The sequence below is a fragment of the Panthera tigris genome, chromosome D3 (genome assembly GCF_018350195.1).
Source record: "Panthera tigris isolate Pti1 chromosome D3, P.tigris_Pti1_mat1.1, whole genome shotgun sequence".
Taxonomy (NCBI): Eukaryota; Metazoa; Chordata; class Mammalia; order Carnivora; family Felidae; genus Panthera; species Panthera tigris.
Window position 1 is genome coordinate 19,872,147 of NC_056671.1, and position 23,429 is coordinate 19,895,575.

The following is a 23,429-nucleotide window of genomic DNA, read 5'->3' on the forward strand; positions in this document are numbered from 1 at the left end:
TCACATTCATGGAATCAGACCACATGACAATGTTCTGAAATCATCCTGCTTGGAGTCTGGGCTTGCCTCCCTCTGTGGTCTTTCGGGAACCTGGCTGTGGGGCTGGGATGGGCGCTCTGAGGGATACAGACAACACCTGACTCAGGGCAAGGTGGTCCTGTGGCCTCAGTTTCTCCTCCTCCTGCATCATGTTTCCACTGCACCCCCCAGAGGCACTTGGCATGTCTTAGAATGTGGAGCGTTATCATTAGAATGTTTGTTCATCATTTTATCTGTGAGGGTCCACTTGTTTAACAACCACCGCTGTTGGAGATTCATCACTCCTTCCAGTCTATTGTCACGTGGTACCTTCATCTCTCTGACACCCCCATCCTACAGCAGAGGAGCAATTGGCATTGTCTAGGCACTTTTTTCTTTTGTGTTTCATCAGTGTTAGATGAAATGGTACAGATTTTGTGAGAAGCCATCCCTGACTTAAAAAACCACCATCAAGCTCCAAGTCTTGTTAGGGTCCCCAGGGTTATGTCTTCCCACATGGGTGAGCTTTGGAGCCAGAGCCAGGGTCCCTGCAGGGAGCTGGACCCTGTCACTGAACCAAGGACAGCCCTGGGACCAGAGCTGTGGCGTCGGGTAGTGAGAATCCATTTCATTCTGGAGACGGCCTCACAGGGACACTGTGGATGCTCCTGCCCGGGACCAGGGACTCCGAGTGCCTGGCCTCCAGCCTCCTGAGACACTCCTGAGCCCGGACGCTGCAGCCCTGGGTCTGAGTGGTGGTAGGGAAGGAGAGGCAGAGGGTGAGTGGTCAGGGTGTTCTCCACATGCCTGTCACAGATGAGTCAGCTCCCTCAGGACACTGGTGGATGGGGTGGCGACCTGCATTTCCCAGGTGAGGAATTCACGGTGTCAGCAATTTCATCAGTGTCCTGGGTGTCACAGTGTGTGTCAGCCTCAGAACAAGGCCCCTGCATCTTGTGGAGACAGGTCACATTGTCTGGATATCTTGTGAGGACTGAACCCTGAACACCTGCTGCCCCCCAGGCCTGGTGTCCCTGTGAGGCTCCACCTGGGCAGCCCCAGCCTCCGTCCTGCTGCTCCTGATGCAGTTCTGCTGCCCCCTGCTGGTGGAGGAGGACCCAGACCGGGAGCTTCCCTCCTGCAGGTCAGGTCACCCCACAGCACCTGTCACCTGAGAAAGGGTGTGGACCAGGGAGCCCAGCCTCCCCCAGGCAGCTGCCCCCCTGCTCTCCCCAGCCCAGCACACACAAGTCACGTACACGGTGCAGGAGGCAGGACAGGTGCGGTTCCTGTACTGGTCCCAGGGTTGAAATGCCCTGGACTAGCCCACTGTCTTCTTACAAAATGTAGAGTGCAGGGTACAGTGTAGTGCATTTGAAAAGGGTCGGTGTCCAGATAAACCTGTGTGATGTCCCATGGCCACCAGATTCCTGTGTTAAGTTCCAAGACTGATGCTTCCCCAACCCAATTAGTGCAGATTTTCGTCAGTGGGAACAGGGAATACTTCTGGCGTAAAGTTCCCTTTGTGCACCTAAATCTTTATTAGTATTATTATTTCTACTGCTGTCATTTTTATCCCAACCCATATCTCTTAGAATTTGGTGTGGGAGGATTTCTACATCAGCCCAGTTGGCAGTTGGGAGGACATTGGGAATCTGCTAATTCAGACCTGGTTCTTCAATTTCACACCATACACATCACACTTTGCTGAGTCCTTTCCATGGATTTCTGAAGAGGATGGACAAGAGACTCCCAGACCAGCTCTTACTCACAGAGACCCCACAGAGCCTCTGTTTAATGAATAAAGCTGTTAAAATTCTTTGTATCCCGTAACTCGAAACAGAAAATCATTTCTAACATCAGTATAGGCATCCTCATTTCACAGCACGTAAAGCCGAAGCCCAGAGAGACTAGGTTCCCAGAAACACAGATAAAAGTGAGGTGAGGCCAGAAGGGGAGCCCAGGTGTCCTGGATTGAGACCCTGGGCCATTTGGGTCAGAGGTTGACCAGAGGGGGTGGGAGGGAGGGTGAGGTCAAGGTAGGCAGCAGGGCTTGTGTCCCTGGACTCCCTTCCGTCCCCATCCTGACCTGGCCTATAAACGAGCCCCCTCAGCCTGCCTGTGGTGAGGTTCAGGGCGAGTGTGTCCCAGGTTAGAACTGGAGAATCTGCAGGGATGGTGGCTTTGTCTGTGCAGGGACGTGGCCTGGGTGCTGCTGGGTTTATTCTTCATTATTGCTTGGTCCTCTCTCTCCTGAGCATGTGGTAGTGACAGGGGTCTCATGGCCACTCTGCTGGGGGCTGCTAAGGTATATAGTGGACCACAGGGCTTGCAGGATCAGAAGATTATGTGGCACATTCTCAGTGATCCTGCCCCCACAGCATCCCCTGGGCTGAGCTCAGGGTCAGGGTCATGCTCAGGGTCCTGTGGGGACTGAACCTGTGAGCAGCACCTGGGCAGAGAGTGAGGAGTGGGAGCAGGAGAGGGTCCAGGTCATAGCGGGACCCTAGATTTCTGTCTCCTGAGTCCAAACCTGAGCCTGGTCACCTCAAGCCTTCCTCATTCCCTCAGCGGTCCCTATGAAAATGCTCCTTCTCAGGCCAGTGGAGAAAATCTCTGTGCATCTGGGTGAGCTTCATGGATCTGGTTTATGTGGAGCTGTGCTCACCTCTTGGCTCTCCTAGAGGAGCTCTTGTCACTCTGCATTGGAAAATTCTTTTTTTTTTTACTTTTTAAAAAATGTTTATTTATTTTTGAGAGAGAGGAAGAGACAGAGCGTGAGTAGGGGAGGGGCAGAGAGAGAGGGAGACACAGAATCCGAAGCAGGCTCCAGGCTGTGAGCTGTCAGCACAGAGCCCGACGTGGGACTCAAACTCACGAACCACGAGATCATGACCTGAGCCAAAGTTGGACACTCAGCTGACTGATCCACCCAGGTGCCCCTGCATTTGAAAATTCTTAAAATGTAGAGGAAAGGAGGGAGAGGTGAAGGGCATTTCTGTATCAATTTCTGAAAATGTATACTGTGAATATTTCTTTTCTGAGAGTGTGTGTTAAATACATGCGACATCAATTTTTTCATTCTACCTATTTGTGAGTGTTCAATTGCCTTCCCCAATACACTGTTCCCTGTGAATGTTTCATGTTCTACATTGTAGATCAGAATTGGTGGGAATTTGTTCTGAACTTACACTTGGATTTTAATGTATTTTTATTTACATTAGGATTCTTAATTGCAGCATAGAGTTGGGTGTTGCTGTTAAACTCAGTTTCACAATCTGTCTTTTCATTGTATTTAGACCATTTCCTGGATGTGATTAGTAATTATCATTTCCATATAGCATCATTGTATATAGTGTTTCTTTGTCCATATTCTCCATGTTCCTTTTTCCATTTCTGTCTTTTTTTAGTTAAAGGAGCATATTTTATGATTCCATTTTATCTCTCTCTCTCTTTTTGGCTATTAGCTGTACCTATGACTGTCATATTTTCCTGACTCATTCCCCCATGTCACACAGAGTGTCAGATCCTTAGTACAAACTTCTCTCTCTTCTCCGCATCTTTGCTGTAATTCACAAATGTTACTTTTACCTGTATTATAAATTCCAACATACACAGGTATTAGATTTGCTTTAGATAGTGAATTATCTTTAAAGGACATTTAGATACTAAAAAATTCTTAGTATTTTTTCCCAGTAGTTAGCATTTGTGATTTTTAAATTTATTTTGTAGAATCAGATTCTTTCCGGAATCACTCCTTTCTTCCTGAGGGGTGTCCAGTACTATTTCTTGTATATCTGGCTGGCTGATGATCAAGCCTGCCACTTTTTGTGTGTAGGAAATTTTTTATTTAGCCTTAATTTTTAAAAGATATTTCCCTGGGTAAAGAATTAAGTTGTTTTCCTATTTTCAGTATTTTAAAGATGTTAATATGCTATCTTTTGCTTGCACTTCTACTGAGAAATTTTCTAGAATCCCTCCCTGTCTTTCCCTGAAACCTGTGTGCCTTCTCTTTCTGGCAGCTTTTAAGCCTGTCTCTTTTCCCTGCCATAAACAATTTGATATTGATGGGTGTTGGGTTTTTTGTTTGTTTTTGTTTTATTTTATTTAACTATTTCTGTAGTTGAATTTTGTTGAGCTTTGAGATCTGTGGGTTTGGGTTTTCATCATATTCAGAAGATTTTTGGCCAATATTTCATCACAAATATTTCCATCCTCTGCACCCCATCTTCTTCCCTTTGGGGACACAATCATATCGTATTACATCGCTGTAAGGACGTCCTATAGCTCGGTGATTCTCTGTTCCCTTTTTTTTAATGTTTGTTTTTATTTTTGAGAGGGTGAGAGACAAAGTTTGAGCAGCGGAGGGGCAGAAAGAGAGGGAGACACAGAATCCAAAGCAGGCTCCAGGCTCTGAGCTGTCAGCACAGAGCCTGACATGGAACTCGAACTCACAAAGTGTGAGATCATGACCTGAGCCGAAGTCAGATGCTTAACTCACTGAGCCACCTTGGGTGCCCCAACTGTTCACTTTAAACAGAGAATCTGTTTTCCATTTTGCAGTGTCTGTGCTGTGTCTTCAGATTCTTTCAAGTGTTCTTTATCTTGTGTCTGGTGTTAATCTCAACCTTTGTATTTTTTATTTTATTATTTAAAAATTTTTTATTTTATTTTATTATTTAAAAAATTTTAAATTCTAATGAGGCTAACATACAGTGTGATATCAGTCTTAGGTGTACAATATAGTGATTCAATAATTGTACACATTACTCAGTGCTCATCCTGATAAGTGTACCCTTAATCCCCTTCACCTGTTTCATCCATCCCCTGACCCAGGTCCCCTCCGGTAACCATGTGGTTGTTCTCTACAGTTAAGAGTCTGTTTCTTCGTTTGTCTTTCCCCACTTTGTTTCTTTGTTTTGTTTCTTAAATTCCACATGAATGAAATCATATTCTACCCTTGGCTTTTTACATCATAGTTTTCATCTTACTTTGATTGGAATTTTTAATTCTTCCTCTCTGTCTTCTCTTAGCATTTCGATCATTCAGACTGAATTTGGATTAGAGTCTGCGACATGGTTCTTACTGGAATCTCCAGCCTTCTGTCCTGTCCTGTAGCGACTAGACCTGCCGCCCCACAACTGCATGAGCCACTTCTCATTGTGAGTCTCTCTCCTCTGTCTCTCAATAAATGAGACATGGGTCCTACTGGATGTGTGTTCTCTGGAGATTCCTAAGTAATGCACCTTATTAACTCTTACTCTTTGTTGTTACAATGGTGTGATTTTAATGGTTTCTTTTTGGTTTATGGTCCTCACCTGCTAACTGGTCAAATTACCTCCCGGGGACATGACATCATTCACATGCACAATAAGGACATCATAACACAGTCTCGTCTCCCCCATCATGTCTGCTATCATTTTCATGTATTTTATTTTTGTATCTAATATAAATAATAGTATATTATTATCATTATTATTTTATTTAAACACTTGAGGATTTTCTACAGGCAGTAACCATAAAAAAGTTCTTATATTTATGCTTGTACTTAGGATATCTGATACTTTATGCATCTTGTATAGTTTCACTTTCCCTCTGCTACCCTTTCCTTCTGTCCAAGGGATGTCCTTTACTGTTGCTTTGCTGAGGGTGTGTGGGTAATCAGTTCTATGAGGCTTTGCAGTCTGAAAAGGATTAGTTTGTCTTCCCTTTTCAATGACATTTTCTATGGGTAAAGGCCAAAGTTGACAGATATTTTCTTAGGATTGTGGAGACATTGCTCCCCTGTTCTTTTGCTTACATGTCTGTAATGAGAAATGTGCTCCCACCATGAAGCTGGTTCCTCTGTAGGGAACACGTCTCCTCTCTGGCTGTAAGAGTGTCTGCATCACTGGTTTGTAGCAGTTTCATCACAGTGTGTGCTGTGCTGTCTCTCGTGTTCCCATGCCTGAGCTTTGCTGAGTTTCTTGTATGTATTAGTGTTTGAATTTCACCAAATTTGAAGCCATTTTTGCTATGATTCTTCAGATGTGTTTTCAAGGCACCAGCTGGTCTCTAACTTCTTTCCCACAATTTCCAAGTCACACAAACTTAAGGCTGTGGGAAGTTGTTTTACACATACTAAAATTTTATTTACTTTTTGTAGCTTTTTCCCTCTGTATTTCATTTTGAATGCTTTCTACTGCTATGACGTCAAGTTCACTGATCTCATTTTCAGCATCTAATCTGTTGCTAACCTCATCCAGTGTTGTTGTTGTTGTTGTTTTCTATGTCAGATCATGTTGTTTCTGTTAGGGAAGTTGTAAAGTTTTGGTCTTTGAAAAATGGCTTCTATATGTCCTTCTAACTGGTTGAGTCACATACACACCCACAGAAACCAATGAAATATATTCATAATAACTGTGTGCGTATTCTCTGCTGGTCTACCTTCTTCCATGCTACCTGGAGAGTAGAGTGGGGACTTCAGATCTGGAGACCTGGGCCAGACCCACTCATTGCTTTGTGTACAAGCCTCCTGGGGCTGCAGGAGCGTGTGACACAGGTGGGGAAGGGGTTTGTGTCTCACTCCCCATCTGTTTGTGTCCCTGTGAGCACTATCAGTGTCCCACACCTGACAGTAATAGTCACCCTTGTCCTCAGCCTGGGCCTCACTGATGGTCAGGGTGACTGTGTTCCCGGAGTTGGAGCCAGAGAATTGGTCAGGGATCCCTGATGGCCAATTGCTATCATAATAGATAATCAGCATGGGAGCTTGGCCTGGCTTCTGCTGGTACCATTGAACACTTCTACCTCCAAAGTTGTTTCCCCCACAGGTGATCCTGGCTGTCTGTGACAGAGTCACGGACACTGAGGGGGTTGCTGAGTCAGCACATAGGAGGCCACGGAACCTGCAAGAGAGAAAAGAAAGGTGGTTTTCCGGTGCTGGGTCTCATCCCCAGGAGAACCCCACCTGCCTGGCCTGAGCTCAGGGAGTCTCTGGGTTTCCAGTTTCCCAAGTCCCATCATCTCAGCCCCTGATGCTCATGGGCCTGGCTGGTGGATGGAGCCTTTGAACATCATCTAATTTCTCCAGGCAGGTGCAGTGCCTCAGGGTCACAGAGCCAGTGGACACTTGAGGGACTGTCACTCTCCCCCACCCCTAGCCCCTCATCCTGCAGCAAGGTCATGATCATCTTTCCCGCAACAGGCAGCCCCTTGCTTAGCTCAGAGTCAGGTCCTGGATTGCCCCAGATCCCTGGGGCTGCGGTGAATGTGAGCCTGTGGACAGCACCTGTGCAGTGAACGAGGAGGCCGAGGAAAAGAGGACTCCAGGCCATGGTGGAGGTGAAATGATTCTGTTTCTTAAGTCGCAGGCCTCGAGGCTGGCAGGACTTTCCCCAGGCCTCTTTTATCCCCTTGCTAGAGAGACGTGGTGGACATGCAAATCAGCTGGGATGAGGGGGCTGCGCCCCGGGAACTCTGTGGTTTGAGAGAGGCCAGAGAGGGGAGGGACGGCCCTGCAGACCTACCCTCAGTCCGGGGATTCTGCTTCACCCTCTGATCTCATAGTCTGCGGTGCACAACTCCATTCTCCTCCGTGTCCTGACCTCACTCCTGGGCTGACCTGTCCTGGCTGAGCTCAGAAGTGGAATTTGTCTGTATTTTCTGAACCCATGATAACATGTTTACTCTACAGACACTATAGGAGGTTTAAGTCAGTGGGGTTGCTGAGCCATATCTCTGTTGGGGAACACCAGAACCTAAATAAAATTCTTCCCTTGGCAAGTGCACATGGAATTTTAAGGCATCATTGAGGTGCTGTAAGGGTCTGTCCATGGGGTGGGGGGGAAGGGGGGAGCTTCTGGGACAGGTCATAGCCTCGGTATCCACAAGGTGCACTCAGTGTCGAGGACAGATCCAGTCCTTGGACTGAGTTGAGCAGAAATGAGGTGAGTGGAGAGGCGGGAAGTACTGACCTGTGTTAGAGAGAGAGGCAAATCTACACGACACAGTTCTAAGAGACATGGATGCAGAATTTTATATCAGCGTCAGAGGTGATCCTGTAGAAACCTACACCTTTTTCCTCAGGTCTCACATCCGGATGGCCAACCCTTCCTGCGTGATAGAAGCCCTGATGCCAGGCTCACCCCATCTCCAGGTGCTTTGCCAGGTGATCTCTGCTGTCCCCTGGTGGCCACTCCACACTGACTCTGGGAGGCTCGGGGAACTCCTTTGTCCAGGTGATGAAGAACCCACAGCTCAGAACCTGATTCTCTGATCCCTTGACTGCTGGCTCCAGAGGAGGAATTGCTCTTTTCTCCAATGCCCTGTCAGCCTCAAGACCAGGCAGGAGGAGATCAGATTATCCATGAAAATAAGAACAGGCTCATCTGAGGAAGACAAGGTAAGGCCCATCTGAAGTATCACTGCTCATATCTCTGGGGACACGGGTGGTCATGGGTGTGGTTCTTGGGCTTAATAGTAGGGACACAGGACCCAGCGACAGCCCCTTACTGGTGCTGGCTGCTGATGCATCAAAATAGGGCCATTCCAAAGACAGAGACAGGAGAACTCTCACCCAGAAAACATTTATCGAGACCCACTTTGGTCTGACACAATCATCCTGGGAGATGATTGTGAACAAGACACAGATCTTTCTCAGAGGTTCCTTCTTGTGGTTGGAGCAGGAGAGTGGTCACAGTGGCTCTGGTGGCACAGCAGAGTCTCCAGCCCCTTCTACCTGTATCTTATCTTCATATGCATTTAGTAGCCACACTATTGCTATTCTGGGGTCCCTCTTGACCAGGATTGACCTTGCAAGCCAGAAATGGCTCATGGTTGTGTCAGTCAGCTGGGATCCTTTCTGGGGACTTGCCGTCTTGTGAATGAGAGAAGTAGACTGGATATACAGTGCCTTTCCTCTTTACGTGGATGTGATAGCTGGAGCGGCTGCAGCCATCCTGAGCACTACAGTAGAAAAATAAAAGCAAAGCTCCATAGTAGGGATGGTGGAACAGACAGAGAGGATTTGGTGCATCATGGAACTGGTGAGTACTTGGAGGGTCACCCTCTGATTCCAGATTTACTTTTTGTGGTAGAGAGACAGTCTCCTGACTATTTCTGCCTCCGATAGTCATGTGTCTGCTTGGCAGTAAAAAAAATTCTACCAATTAGTATGATAATTAACACAAAGAATCAGGTAAAAAGTAATAGTGGAAGGAATTTGTAGTTGTAGATGATGTGCAGAACATTAATTGAGATCAGACAGAAATGACAGGCAGGTGGTGTGTGGTGAGAAGTTGGGGGAGGAATCTCTGGAGAGGTGACTTCAGGGCTGCTCTCATTCTGGGAGGAAGGGACCCATAATAATAAGTGTGCTCACAAGAGCAGAGTCTGTGTCCTGCTGGGAAGAGTCTGGTTTGTCTGAGGATGAAGGACCAGTGAGAAAACATGTTGTTTATGATTCAAAACTAGCTCTGTTCCAAGGTGACATTTTCTCATAAGTTAAAAGTTTGGGGACAGGAGTGACGTGTTGTCAAAATCGTCCCTGCTGTGGTTTCCAGGTGGGGTGAAGCATGAGGGAAGTTCCTGTGTGAAGTCCTGTGCACACAAAAGAAACAGGAGCAGTTTTGTAGGGGACAGTCATCGGGGCTTATCTGCTGGGTCACCTGGTTGAAACATGGCAGTGGCCGTGTCACAAAGGCTCCACCTTCCCCTCATCTTCCTTCAGCCTCTCTGACTCCTGGGCCACATGTGTATGTTTAGCCTGTGGAACTCCTGTGACATATCCTTTACATTATCTATGTATGTACCTACATATGAATATACTGGTGAACATGTGTGTACACGTGTACTTATGTGTATACTATGTGTGTGTGTGTAGATATCCATTGTGTGTGTGTCTTCTGGAGCTTCTAGACTCTGACTTGGGACCCCAAATCGTGCCTGATGGAATCCTTTGTATGGCAGGAGCCATGTAGTTCCATTTATCACCAATGACAGTGTGGGTGAGGTAACCGTAATGAAATGGAAGCAAATTAATAATCAGACTCGTTTGACAGCGATCACTGGTGTTGGCTAGTTAATGACACTGTACCTAGAACTGACAAAGATGGGCCGCCTACCAACTACTTGTTATTTTGAATGCTACTGAATCTTAGTAGAGGCTGTATTCTGACTATGAGTCACTAAGTAACCCCATGACCTGAGTCAGCTATGTAAACTGGGTGTTATATAACCAACCATGCAGGGACTGGGCTTTCACAGCAGCTCTCCATCATCATGCAGAAGAGGTAAATTGAAGATCAGAGTTCACCAGGTCCTGAAGGCACAGGTTAATGCATGAGGAACAAGTCAGAGTGTGTCCATGACCCCATCTCCTGTTGTTATCCCACACATGACAGGAGTAGTAGCCTTGCCCTCAGTCCAGACCCTGCTGACAGTAAGGTGGCCATGATCCCTGAGTTGGAGCCAAAGCCTCAGTCACGGGTCGTTGGGTTCCTTTGGTGTTATCACAAATGAGCATCTTGGGTTCCAGTGCACAGCATAGTATCCTACTTGTCTCTCTGGCAGGTGATGGTGGCCAGCTCTCCCAGAAACATCAAAATTGAAAGCAGTCCAGTCAGCTCATGGAGGTCATAGATCCTGCAAGAAGGATGGGAGAGGTGGGCTTGAGGAAGAAGGGCTCACTCCCAGGGGTCCCAACCTGAAGCTGTACCTGGGCTAGTTCAGGGTTTGGGGCGGGTCCACTCGGGTCCTGTGGGGGCTGAGCCTGCAAGCAGGACTTAGGGCAGCACATGTGCATAGAGTAATAAGGGGGAGCAGGAGAGGAGCCCAGGCCATGGAGGAGATGCCCCAGAGCTCTGCATCCTGAGACCCCACAGCAGGGCAGGGCTCTCCCAGACCTTCTTATACTTCAAGGGCAGAGCCTGCCCAGCCGGAAAGCAGACCAGCCCTCATTGGCCCTCTGACGATGCCGCTGGAGGTTTTGACAGAAGTCAGGACCCAGAAAAACCGAAAGTAGCATTCCTACCCCATGTTCCTACAATCAGTGCCACAAACGACTCTCCAGGTGATGATCGCTAATTTAGGGCCTCCATGGAGGGTGTTGCTACAGCTCTGCCCTGTGACATTATCACTGGTTCAACCTTTATTCAAGCCTCTGTCCCTTCTCTGTTCTGCCCAGGATCATTGCAGACAGATCCAGCTCTGCCTAGGGGGCAATAAGTCCTTGAGTCCAGAAAAGGTCTGCTATGACAGCTCAATGTCTATCATAAGGTTCTTCTTTTGGCCCATGTCTCTATGATCGGCTTTCTCAGTGGAGGTTGGAGAGTCCATCAAGGTCCCTGAGGCTGTTGGTATTGGTAGAAATGAAAGTCAGAGACTGGCCAGGTTCTGCAGGAATGTCCTACACAGTTGGATACTGACGTTTCTGACAGTGTTCCTGGTCTGGCCTCCTCTGCAGGGCCTGGGCATGGGGCCGAGGGAGTGTCCCCCTCACCGTGGGTTGAGCTGTGGTGTAGGGTGGGCAGAGAAATGGGAGAGCCAGAAGGATCAGAGGGAGGGAAGGGGCTGCCTGAGAGAGGGAGGGAGAGGTCTGAACATGTTGGTGGAGGTGCTGGACCAGGGATGGGCCAGGCTCCGTATCTCCCTGGAGCTCGGTCCAGCATGGGCACCTGTTCTCTGGGCTCCCTCCATCTGCAACCTATCCCTCCACGCTCTCGGGGTGACCCCCACATGGGCAGGAGGTCCCGTAGGTCTGGTCCTCAGACACTACATCTCCCGTCCCTGCCCACGGAGAGGTCTGTGTCTTCCCTCTGGAGTTCAATGAACTTCTTCGTTTTCATTTTGTCCCTCATGTTTGGATCTGAGGACTGAGACCACCTGTGGAAGGGTGTCTATTAGATCTAGAAATCCTTGCCCAGAAGGGTAAGGATGTAAATAATCACTCAGGGCACTGGAAAATGCATTAGGAGCTAAACAGTTTGCTCCCCTGGGCAAACATTCTCATCTGGGTAAACAGACAGCTTCTTAAATAAAAGTTTACTGATCAGACTGGTTTGATGACTGCCCCCTTGAGAGGGTCCACCAGTCCCATGCTGTTATGTCACAGAAGTGACCCACGTCAGGCTGCTCCTTCCTTGAAAGACCTGCCTGATGCCCCTCATGTGCACATCCTGAAACCCTGCACACACTCCCCTCACCTGCCTGAGACGTTCCTGAGACTCTGCCTGGGGGTTTTCTCCTGAGCACTAATGGACTTGGTTTGCGGGATGAAGTGGTTTTTGGGTGATCTTTTGGGAACGGGCACCTGCCCATCAGCATGCCTGTTCAGGTTGCCATGGAGAAGACAGAGCCCGGACAGGACTGAGGACTGGCTCCATCGCTGGGGGAGTGAGGGCAGGGCCAGTCTCTGTGTGGAAGGCTCTGTCCCGCTGGGTGTGACCAGGGCGAGCTGTGTGAGCCAGGCTGGGGGGAGCAGGTTTGGGTCCCCCTTCACCTGTCTGTGTCACTGTGAGTCACTGAAAACTGCTCCCACTGCCATGGTAGGTGGCAGAGTGGCAGTGAGCTTTGCCCTGGGCCTGGGCCTCACTTATGGTCAGGATGGCCTGGTCCTTGAGTTGGAACTTGAAAATTGGTCAGGGATCCCTGAGGGCAGGTTGCTATAATGATAGATAATTTCCAGGGGTGTCTAGCTTGGCTTCTGCTGGTGCCAGTAGACATATGTACTTCCCATGTGTTTTCCCCCACGTGTGATCCTGGCCGTCTCTTTCATAGTCACTGACAGCGAGGGGGTTGAGTCAGCTTGTAGGGGCCATGGAGCCTGTGAGAGAGAAAAGGAGAGGTGGGCTTCCAGATCTGGTCCAATCCCCAGGAGCCCCCCACCTACCTAGCCTGAGCTCCAGGGATTCTCTGCAAACCCCAGGTTTGCCCTCTCTCATCAATCTCGTTCCCAGAATCGAATGGGCCTGGCCGGTTGATGTGGCTTTTGAACAAATTGAAAAACAAGTCTTTCTCTGCATAGACGCAGTCTGTCTGGGCTCACACAGAGCCAGTGAGCACAGTGAGGGGATTTTACCCCTGCAGCTCCTCATCCTGCAGCAGGGTCATGAGCATCCTGCCCCACAGGCAGCCCATGCTGAGCTCCGAGTCTGGGCCATGCTTGTCCATGGCCCTGAGTTGGGGTGGGTGTGAGCTGGGTGCAGCACCTGTGCAGTGGCCAAGGAGGCTGAGGAGGAAAGGTGTCTAGAACATGGTGGAGGTCTCCCGAATCTGCTCCCGAGGCCCAAGGCCGGGCAGGATTCTCTCCTGGCCTCTTATCCCTTCCTGGGGAGACCTGGAGGTTATGCATCAGCCACCTCAGGGGCTGCTACTGAGGATCTTTGTGGTTTCAGAGAAGAGCTCAGCCCCAGGGGACACAGAGAGGAGGGGGTGGCCTGTGCAGACCCACCCTCATTTCAGGGGATTCTGCTTCACCCTCTGGTATCATAGTCTGGGCCTGATATTTGCACCCCAGTTTGTGATCTGGTGTCAGTCCTGGGCTGGCCTGACCATTGAGAACTCAGAGGTGGAGTTTACCTTTATTTTCTGAACACCCTCTATGGGAAACACTATGGTGCTCACACAGGTGCAGGTCCTACCCCGGGTCATAGCTTGTGGGCCACAGAGGTAAAAAAAAAAAAAAAAAAAAAAAAAAATTCCTCCTCTATCAAGAGCACATGGATTTTCCAATGGCATCATGGTGGTGTCATATCTGCTCTTGACCAGGAGCTTCTATGGCAGGTCATAGGTGCTGTGCCTTGGTATCCCCATTTTGTAGTTAGGAGTAGGAAGAGACTAGATGCAAAAAGCAATATTGCCATATAAGAGAATGAGAGGGGGCTTCAAAGTTTAGTTACTCTTCAAGGGAATGTTTGTCACTATTAAGTTGTTTTCAGTTTGGGAAAAATTTGTAATAAACATCTGAATTTATTAATTTAGTTGAAATTAGTTTATTGAGAAAATCACCGTGTTGCAGGCACTGGGAAAGGGAAGAAGAGGATTTTTCAGTCTCCTCTCCCTTCACTGAGGGAGTTTAGTGGAGGGAGAAGGTGGGAGGGTCTTCCAGCAAGGAGGAGCAGCTGTGTCTGGTACGGGCTGTCAGCACAGGGTTGGAGGAAGGAGGAAACGTGTGATCACAGGGAGGACGGATGTTTGTGGACAGTGACAGGACATTAGTCTCATGAGGGTGGGCCAGGGCATGGGTTGGTGGGAGACAAAGTGCCTGAGCTGTATTGGAGAAATAGGCAATGTCTCCATGAGCAGGGTCCGTCACACACATACCCTGAAATTTATACCTGAGAGTGAAAGATGACATTGTAGGCAAACGACAAATGACCTGGTTAGAGGATCTGAAAGAACAGGACAAACCAGAGGGACCTGGGATTCTACCTGAGTTCAGGGCCAGTGTGGGGTTTCTCCTGAGGTGAACATTTCTGGGTACAGAGGGTGAGGTCAGGTATGGTAAGAGGCCATTTCCAGGTAGTAAGTCAGGTTCTCTTGGCAGCTGGTAGGCACATTGAGAGGCCTCCAGGAGGAAGATGCTGACATAGGAACAGGTTAGCCTGGGACCTCCCAGTGGGGGCTGAGGCCACTCAGGGCAGTGGTTATTATCCCTCCTCACCCCCCTAAACAATCTAAAGCCACAGGGAGACTAGGGTGCTACATGTGCCTCTGGTCCTGGTCCCCTGTCTGGGGTCCCACATGGGTGACCTGTCACTGCTTTACCAATACCCCACAGATTGGCTGAGCTGAGCAGGAACATGTGTTAGAGGTGCACCTGACTGGGAAGGGAGGCAGGGAAATGACTGCAGGTCCCCATTCCCTGAGAGGGAGAGACAAGAAGATGGTGGCAGGTGTGAGGAAGCAACAGTCACCTGCAACAGTCACTTGCACCATGTGAGGAAGGCCACTCGGCTGAGAGGGGATGTAGGACAACCTCAGCCAGAATGTTCCAGGTTCTGAAGGAGACAGCTTCTTCCTCTCAGTTCTGGCAGGTGTCTATGGGGAATGTTGCTGTACTTGGTCATGGGACGATCTGAGGGCTAGGGAGGTGCCAGTCCATTCATTGTCATGTTGATAAGAAAGGCTTGGTGAGAATATCCAGATTATAATCCTTTAGAGGGACCTTTTGTGATCCCAACTGGAAAAAATCCCTGGAAATATGATTTCAACCAGAAATCATCTTTCTCATTCATTGGGTCAATAACTAAACTTTAGATGAAATATTCCAATCATACATGCCATGCTTTTGTGAGGAGAAAAAGATTTTCAGTTCTGTGTCTCCCCACTCCATGGAGATATTGCCCTGATTCAAGGCAGAAGTGGACATGGGGGAAGCTTGTGTTTCCTTCTTAATTAATTCATCACCTGTCATTTTGACCTTATGAAATTGCTCTAAAAATCACAAGTCAAAGAATCATGAAGAGAAATTATTTATGATACAGATGTATTCAATTCTTGGAAAAGACCTCTCCCCTCCAAGTGCCAGGTAAGGCCTGAATGCAGATGAAGCCACCACACAGGGTCAGCATGGGGGGTGGGTGTGAGTACCTGTGGGTCAGACCTGAGCTAAGGGTCAGACCTGCTAGTGCAGGAGATGGGATTTGGGGCAGTGGGAGGACAGTTGTGCCAGAAGGAAGACCCCTAGGTGGGATCCAATGTAGCGTCTGCACTTTTTCCACAGTTCCTGTTAAACCTAAGGAGGGAAGGGCCTGGGGCAGCAGGGACCTGTTTCCTGCTTTATGAAGTGTCTGTCAGTCCTTAGGATGTGGGACACCTTATCCAGGAACCAGAGGAGACACAGCCTTGTGGGGCCCATCCAGGATGTCTGTTACTAAGGAGAAGAGGAATTCCCGGGACTGTGCTGTCTGAGACAGGTGTCTCCCCTCCTCAATGACATGTGATTACATCTGAGGCCCGTGTGATGTATAATGTACAATGACATCCTAAATCTTTATTATATACTATAAACCTGACTCCAGTCCCAATAGTCAGAATAGCCATCCCCCCTCACCACTGTTCATTAGGATAAACAGACCAGAGGATGGAGAACCTGCTGGATTCTCTCACCCTGGAGGGTCAGGCCAGGACCAGGGAGGTCACCTGATCCTAAGGCCTGACCAGCAGCTGCTCAGAGATGTAGGGAGAATGAGGGCCAGGCCATGGCAGGAGGGTTTGTGTCCCACTGCCCATCTTTACCTATCACCTGAGTCACTGATAGGCATTCCCACCGCCACATTAGGTAGTTCAGCAAAGGTCAGTCTTGTCTTGGCCCTCAGTCCTGGTCATGCTCAGGGAGGCTATGTTCCTAAGTTCCATCCTCAGATTTGGACCCAGATGGTTGCTCATATCTGTATGTATAACCAGCTTGGGACCAGGCTTGCCTTCTGCTGGTACCAAGATGCATGTTCACGCATGAGCTTATCCCCAGAGCTGAGGATCCTGGGCTTCCCCAGGGCCACTGACAGGGATGGAGGCAGTCTCAGATCAGGGGAGGCATGGAGCTCGTAAGACAGGAGAGGAGAGGGGCTTGGAGGAAGAAAGGAAGGCTGGATCAGAAGCGACTGGCCCCAGCCTGGAAGGGAGGGAACAATGTGGACACAGGTGAGTGCAGGGCCCTGACCCCATGGACCCTGGATGGGAGAGAGCAGGGCACCTGTGTCTCACATTGTGTCTCCCTGTGGGCCTCCCACCTGTGCGGGAGCAGCCAGGGAGCAGGAGTGAGGCCACACAGTGTGTGGACCTGGGACTAAGAACACTGCAGGCTCACCTGGGAGCTGTTCCACATGCAGATACCTGGGCCCCACCCCGACCTGCTGCACCTGCAGCTACATCTTGTGGAGACGCTCCCCTCCCACCCCATCAGGGGACTGTGTGCTCACTGAGCTTCACAAGCTGAAGTCTAGGCCACTGTGGAAAATCTCACTTCCTCTGCTTATCTCCTATTTGGCCACCTGGGACATGGGGCTTAACTGTCCTGCTCTGGTCAAGTGGGCTTGATTCAGATTCTAGATCCTGTAGTGATGTGGAAAAAATTAAAGAATAGACTATTTCACCAGCCACATGGAGTGTGTGCTGTGGATGGGCTGAGACCCCAGGGAATATGGGCTGCACGGCTCTAGTGGCAGAGAATGTGCCTTGTCTGCTTTAGGCTCCTCCTGGGGATGAATCATCAGGAAAAGTGGGGGATGCACTGCCTGGAGTGAATCATGGTGACTATTATGGAGGAGCTGAATTTCTAGTGCACAATTGGGGCAAGAAGAGTGTCTCTGGATTCAGAAGATCCCCTAATACTCCCTGGGTCTGCATTACAGTCATAAATGCACCACAACCCAATTCAGCAGGTCTGCTAATGGACTAACTTTCCAGAATGAAGGTCTAGTCCTACCAATGGGCAGCAATGGCGACTAGCTCAGGTATTTGCTGTGGGAAGGGGATATGGGGTGAGTAGAAGGAAATTATAGACACCCCTCTGAGCACAGGGTAGTCACAGAAATGAGCAGCATAGAAGTAACATGTGTTTCTTCCTAATGTTGTAGGGTGTGTTTGGATATATATTGACCATAAGTTTCTGTTCTATTCTCCTGTCTCATCCCATTATCATCTAACATCAGATGTATTAACAATAGTTAACTTTATATCTCAATATTGAAGTTATATGATAGCAAATCATCTGGAACAAAAATAAATATCCCAGCAGAGAAAAATGTATTTTGTATCCTCTTACAGGCTAAGCACATTTGTGGGGACTGGACATGCACATTGGGGATCTGGGGGAGAAACCCTAGCTCTGTGTGTATACAGTGGCCTCTTCAGGTCTGAGAGGACCCTGTCAGGGATGCTGGCCATCCTGGATTGGGTTCCTGGAAGCTGACTCTGAGATGGAGAAATGCATGTGCAGGAGATCTGGAAGGAAGAGGGAGGTCAGACTGGGCAGAAGGAGAAGTGACCCACACGGAGTGAGACATCAGATGAGGCCTCATTCCTGCAGGGAGCTCCAAAGCTGGGACCTTTCAGGACATGTGAAAGTGGGGCAGGGCCTTGGCCTCTAGGCCTCAGGAGATTATTTAACTGAACCTCTCTGAGAAGGCAGTTTTCTGAAGCAAGAGTCCTTGGCAGTGAGGAGCACCCCTGTGAGCTGTCAGAGGCTCCAGTCAGTAGTGGGTGAGTGTGTGAACCCAAAAGACAGGGTGTGGGTGACCCCACGGTGTCTACTGCACTCAGGTGAAGGTGGCTCCACACATGACACCAGGACTTCAGGACCTCAGGTGAGCTGGGAAATTTGGGGCTCATCCTTGTCAGTTGTGAGAGCAGTAGCCCACAGCCACCACATGGAAGTGCAGAGATAATGAGCACTGGGCGAAAGTCTCCCTGTGTCTTTTCTCCACCCAGGCCCTCTGTCCCCAGTTCACACCCAGGCCCCGAGAAGCAGGGGAGCCTAGTGCTGTCAGCTGTAAATGCAATCCTGATCCTCCCTGTGCAGAGTCAGCCTTGGGAACTGGGTGGGAAGGTCTGAGGACCTCAGATCTGGGGACCTGAGCCAGACATGCTCTGCTTTGTGCCCAGGCCTCCAGGGACTGGAAGAGAGTGTGACACAGACAGAAGGGGTTTGTGTCTCACTTCCCCATCTGCCTGTGTCACTGTGAGCATCACTACTGCTGTCCCACACCTGACAGTAATAGTCAGCCTCATCCTCGGCCTGGGCCCCGCTGATGGTCAGGGTGGCTGTGTTCCCCGAGTTGGTTCCTGAGAATCGGTCAGGGATCCCTGAGGGCCGCTCACTGTCCTTATAGATAATCAGCACAGGAGCCTGGCCTGACTTCTGCTGGTACCAGTAAGCATATTTACTTCCAATGTTGTTTCCTCCACACGTGATCCTGGCCGTCTGTCCCAGGTTCACTGACACTGACGGGGGCTGAGTCAGCTCATAGGAGGCCACGGAGCCTGCAAGAGAGAAGGTGAGAGGTGGGTTTCCAGCCTGGGGTGTCATCCCCTGAGCACTCCCACCTGCTTGGCTTAAGCTCCAGTGATTCTCTAGGCCCCAGTGTCCACTCTGTTGTCATCTTAGTCCCTGGGGCCCATGGGCCCGCCTGGTGGATGGAGCCTATGAACCAATGAGAACCACCCCCCTCCTTTCCCTGGGCAGGTACAGCCCTTCAGGGCTCACACAGATCAGTGAGCATGGTGGGGGGATATCACCCCACCAGCCCCCCATCCCACAGCAGGGTCTTGAGCATCCTGTCCCCACTGAGACTCCCCTGCTGAGCTCAGAGTCAGGACCAGGCTTGTCCCGGAACCCTGGGCCTGGGGTGGGTGCGAGCCTGGGCACAGCACCTGTGCAGTGAGCGAGGAGGCCGAGGAGGAGAGGGGTCCAGGCCATGGTGGAGGTGCCTCGATTCTGTTCCCTGAGGTCCTGAGGCTGGGCAGGGTTCCTCCCAGGCCTGACTTATCCCCTTGCTGGAGACACCTGCTGTTCATGCAAATCAGCCAGGGCTCAGGGGCTGCTGCTGAGGGGCCTTGTGGCTTCAGAAATGGGCTCAGCCCCAAGGAACACAGAGATGGGGGGGGGGCAGCCCTTCAGATCCACTTTCAGCCCAGGGGATTCTGCTTCACCCTCTGATCCCATAATGGGGTCCACAACTGCATCCCTCTCTTTGTCCAGGCTCCTGGTTGGGTGTGGCCATAGCAGAGCTCAGAGTTGGAGTCTGTCTGAATTTTCTGAACTTATTACAGAATGTTTACTCTTTAGATGATTGGAGGAACTTAGGTCAGTGAAGTGTCCTACCCCAGGTCTGTGTTGGGGAACTTCAGAACCTGACCAAAATTTCTCTCTTGTCTAGTGCACGTGGAGTTTTGGGGGAACCATTGAGGTGCGGTAGGATTGTGTCCTGATGGAGAACTTCTGGGACAGGTTATCCATGCTATGCCTCAGTATCCCCATGGTGTACTCAGTGTCAGGGACAGACCCAGCTTGAGGAAGTTTTGATCGAGTTTACCAGGTATGGGCCGGGCTGGAGAGGCAGGAATTGCTGGATCTGTGCTAGAGACAGGAGCACATTGTACAGGAGACAAATCTGAGAGACACTGAACCAGTATTTTACACCAGAGTCAAAGGTGATGCCATAGACAACCTACACTTTTCAGTCAAGTCTCGTGACTAATCCTCCCTGCATATGCCCTGTTGCCCAGACCCTCCCCATGTGCAGGGGCCTTTGCCAGGTGATCTCTGCTGCCCCCTGGTGGCCGCTCCACTTGACCGCCCGAGGCCCAGTGAAATCCTTTGTCCTGGTGGAGATTCAGAACCCAGTGCTCAGATCCTGATTCCCTGATCCGTGGACTGCTGACCCCAGGGAAGGAATTCCTCTTCTCTGCGGGGCCTCTGTCAGCCTCAAGACCAGGCAGGAGGAGGTCAGTTTATCCATGCAAGTAGGAAGAGGCTCATGTGAGGAGGAGGAGGAGGCAGGGCCCATCTGCGGTATCACTGCTCCTGTCTCTGGGGAGGCGGGTGGCCGTGGGAGTGGTTCTGCGGCGTGACACAAAGCTACACAGAAGCCAGGGACTGCCTCTAACTGGCACTGGCTGCTGGTGTCGCCAATAGTGTGATGACGGCTACTGCTCCCAAGACAGAGGAAAACACTCGTCCAACAAACACTAATTCAGATCCGCTTAGTCTGGGACACATTCCATCCTGGGAAATCAGTGTGAACAGGACACGGGCCCTGGGTCAGAGTTTCCATCTTAGGACTGCTGCAGCAGAGTGGAAGTCTTGCTTTGTTGGTACCGAAGACAGTCTCCAACCTCTCCTACTTGTATCTCGTCTTCCATATTCATTTAGAAACCACACTATTGCTATTGTCAAGTCTCTCTTGAGACGTCAAGATTGGCCCTGTGGCCAAGAACTGACCCCTTGAATGTGTCATTTGTTTGGGGATCTTTTGGGGGACTTTTACTCTTGTGAGGGAAGAAACAGAGTAGATTTATGCAGTGCTCTTTCCTTGTACTTGGGTGTGACAGCAGTGAAAAGCAAAGCCTCCGTAGTAGTGATGGTGGGACAGAAAGTGAGCAGATGTGGGAGCTCACAGAATTGTTGCCTACCAGGAGAAATACAGTCTGACTTCAGCCTTACTTCTGCGGGAGAAAATTAAACACCTGAGTGTTCACGCCTCTGATTGAGATGTGCGTGTGTTACATTAAAAACTTCCTGACAAATTAGGATAAAAATTACCACAAAAATCAATTAATAAATAAAGTGATATGAGAAAATATACAGTGTTGCATGGTGTGCAGATAATGAACTGAAATCGGACAAGATGAGAGGCAGGTGCTGTGTGGTGAGAGGCTGGAGGAGGCCTCTCTGGCAGAGGTGACCTTGGAGCTGCTGTCAGGATGGGAAGAAGGAACAAGAACTAAGGAGTGTGTTTGGGGTCAGTTGCTGTGGAGAAAAGTCTGGTTTGTCTGAAGATTCAGGGACAGTGAGGACCTTAGGTGTCTGTGATTCAAAATGGTTTGAGTTCCAAAGTGATATTTTTTTTTTACAAGTTAAAATTTTGAGGGGCAGGACTGATGTTCAGAATTCTCATTGTTGTATGTTTCTAGGAAAGGTGAATCACAAGAGGAATCCCTGTGGAATTTCCCTGAAAACTGAAAGGGAAGCAGGAGCCCTTTTGTAATTGACCATCCCTGTGTCTTATCTGTGGCTCACTGATATGTGTGCATGTTCTGCATGACATCAAATTCCTGCCACACAAGCTTTATATTATATATTTATACACAACATGTAAGAATATATTTGTGAATATGTATGCATATATATACTAATTGGGTCTGTGTGTGTATGTTGGTAGATTGTGTGTGTGTGTGTATGTGTATGCATATTTGCCATATATACATATATATTCTGTAGAGATTCTGATCTCTGGATTGGGTACCTAAGTTGTAGTTGATGGGATCCTTGCATTGGTATGAGGCCTGAAGTCCCATTTTATCAACAATGAGGAAGTGGATGTGGTCACTGTAATGAACAGCAGGACCAAATTAGTGTTCAGACTCATTTGGCCAAGGACATTGGTGTCAGTTAACGATGTGTTCCTATCACAAGAATAGATGCATAGCACACCATATTTTTTTTTACATCTGTATAAGCAGAGAGCTTCATTTGGCAAATACTTCGGCTTGCTATTGAACATAACAGGGAATGTATGCCCCTTATAAAGCACTAAAGTTACATGTGACCTGAGCTGCCTACATGAATCGGGTGTTACCTGACTAACCATGCATGGATTTGGGCATTCACAGCAGCTCTCCATCATTAAACAGAAGAGGTAAATTTGAGGTTAGGCTTCACCAGGTCATGAAGGCACAGGTGAGTTGCATGAGGAAGAGGCCAGATGCCCATGACCCCAATCCCAGCTGTATTGTCTTTTCTCTGTCTCGCACGTCTGTGGCCCAGTGGGGACAATCCTATGACCAGCTGATACAGAGAAAAAACCAGAGGGCTGGCTTATAGAGGTTCCTGTATGGTATGCAGCCAACTTTGAGAGTTAACACTGCAGCCCTAATGTGGGACCTTCCTGCACAACATGGGTGGGGAAAATTCTCAAATGTAACATTTGAGCCGAGTAGTTGGTTCATTTGTCTGGACAGAGAGAAGGTCAGAGGTGGCTTTATACTAACCTATAGGCTCTCACTCAATATTTGGCTGTATGTTCAGAGACTTGAAAGAAACACAGTAAGAAAACTGGTGAAAGATGTTTGAGGAAGAAATATGTGAGGTGAACACTCCCAGTGAACACAAAGCTGGATGCTAATTGTGTCTCATGAAAATGCCTACCATAGTGTGTCCTCAAAATGAATCAATGTGAATAATCAGTTGGGTAATGTGACACGTATGGGGAAAGTGGTCACCTTTCTTCTCCATCTACTCCTGAACTTGTTCAGTGGACTCCATAGCAAAGTGCCCATGTTGGAAGTTGGGTGGTTATTCGTGTGGATTTCACTCATTAAAGCTGACCTGGCTATGGCCACTTCTCAGGACCAGTATGCAAACAGCAGAGACCAACCCTGAGTTCCCAGTGTGAGACCATTTCCTTGGAAATCAGCCTAGAGCCTGCTGGCAGATTCATTACATTAGACTTATTATTCCATCATGGAAGGGATAGCTCTTTTGTTGGAATAGACCTCTCCTCTAGATAGGGACTTCCTTTCTTTGACTGCAATGCTTCTACCGAAAATATTACCCTTGGACTTGAAGAATGCCTCCCCCACTGTTCTAGTATTTCACTGTGACTTCTGTCCAAAGCTCTCATTTTATATCAAAAGAAGGGCTGCAACGTGCCCATGCCCATGGAATTCATTGGCTCAACCATCTTCCCCAACATTCTGAGACAGTTGGC

General features: G+C 49.0%; 3 protein-coding genes and 2 gene segments (V, D, J or C); all 5 read right to left on the reverse strand.

The window, feature by feature from the left end:
• The window catches only part of LOC102968706 (immunoglobulin lambda-1 light chain), a 718,086-nt gene that overhangs the window by 199,433 nt on the left and 495,224 nt on the right, over positions 1-23,429 (reverse strand). The gene's annotated exons all lie outside the window — the stretch shown is intronic.
• Positions 1-23,429, reverse strand: part of LOC122232563 — a 1,057,381-nt gene that overhangs the window by 181,424 nt on the left and 852,528 nt on the right.
• The window catches only part of LOC122232564 (immunoglobulin lambda-1 light chain-like), a 586,739-nt gene that overhangs the window by 171,396 nt on the left and 391,914 nt on the right, over positions 1-23,429 (reverse strand). The window lies entirely within an intron of this gene.
• LOC102959445 (immunoglobulin lambda-1 light chain-like) overlaps positions 1-23,429 on the reverse strand; it is a 480,152-nt gene that overhangs the window by 157,975 nt on the left and 298,748 nt on the right. The window lies entirely within an intron of this gene.
• Positions 1-23,429, reverse strand: part of LOC102964473 — a 277,151-nt gene that overhangs the window by 148,203 nt on the left and 105,519 nt on the right.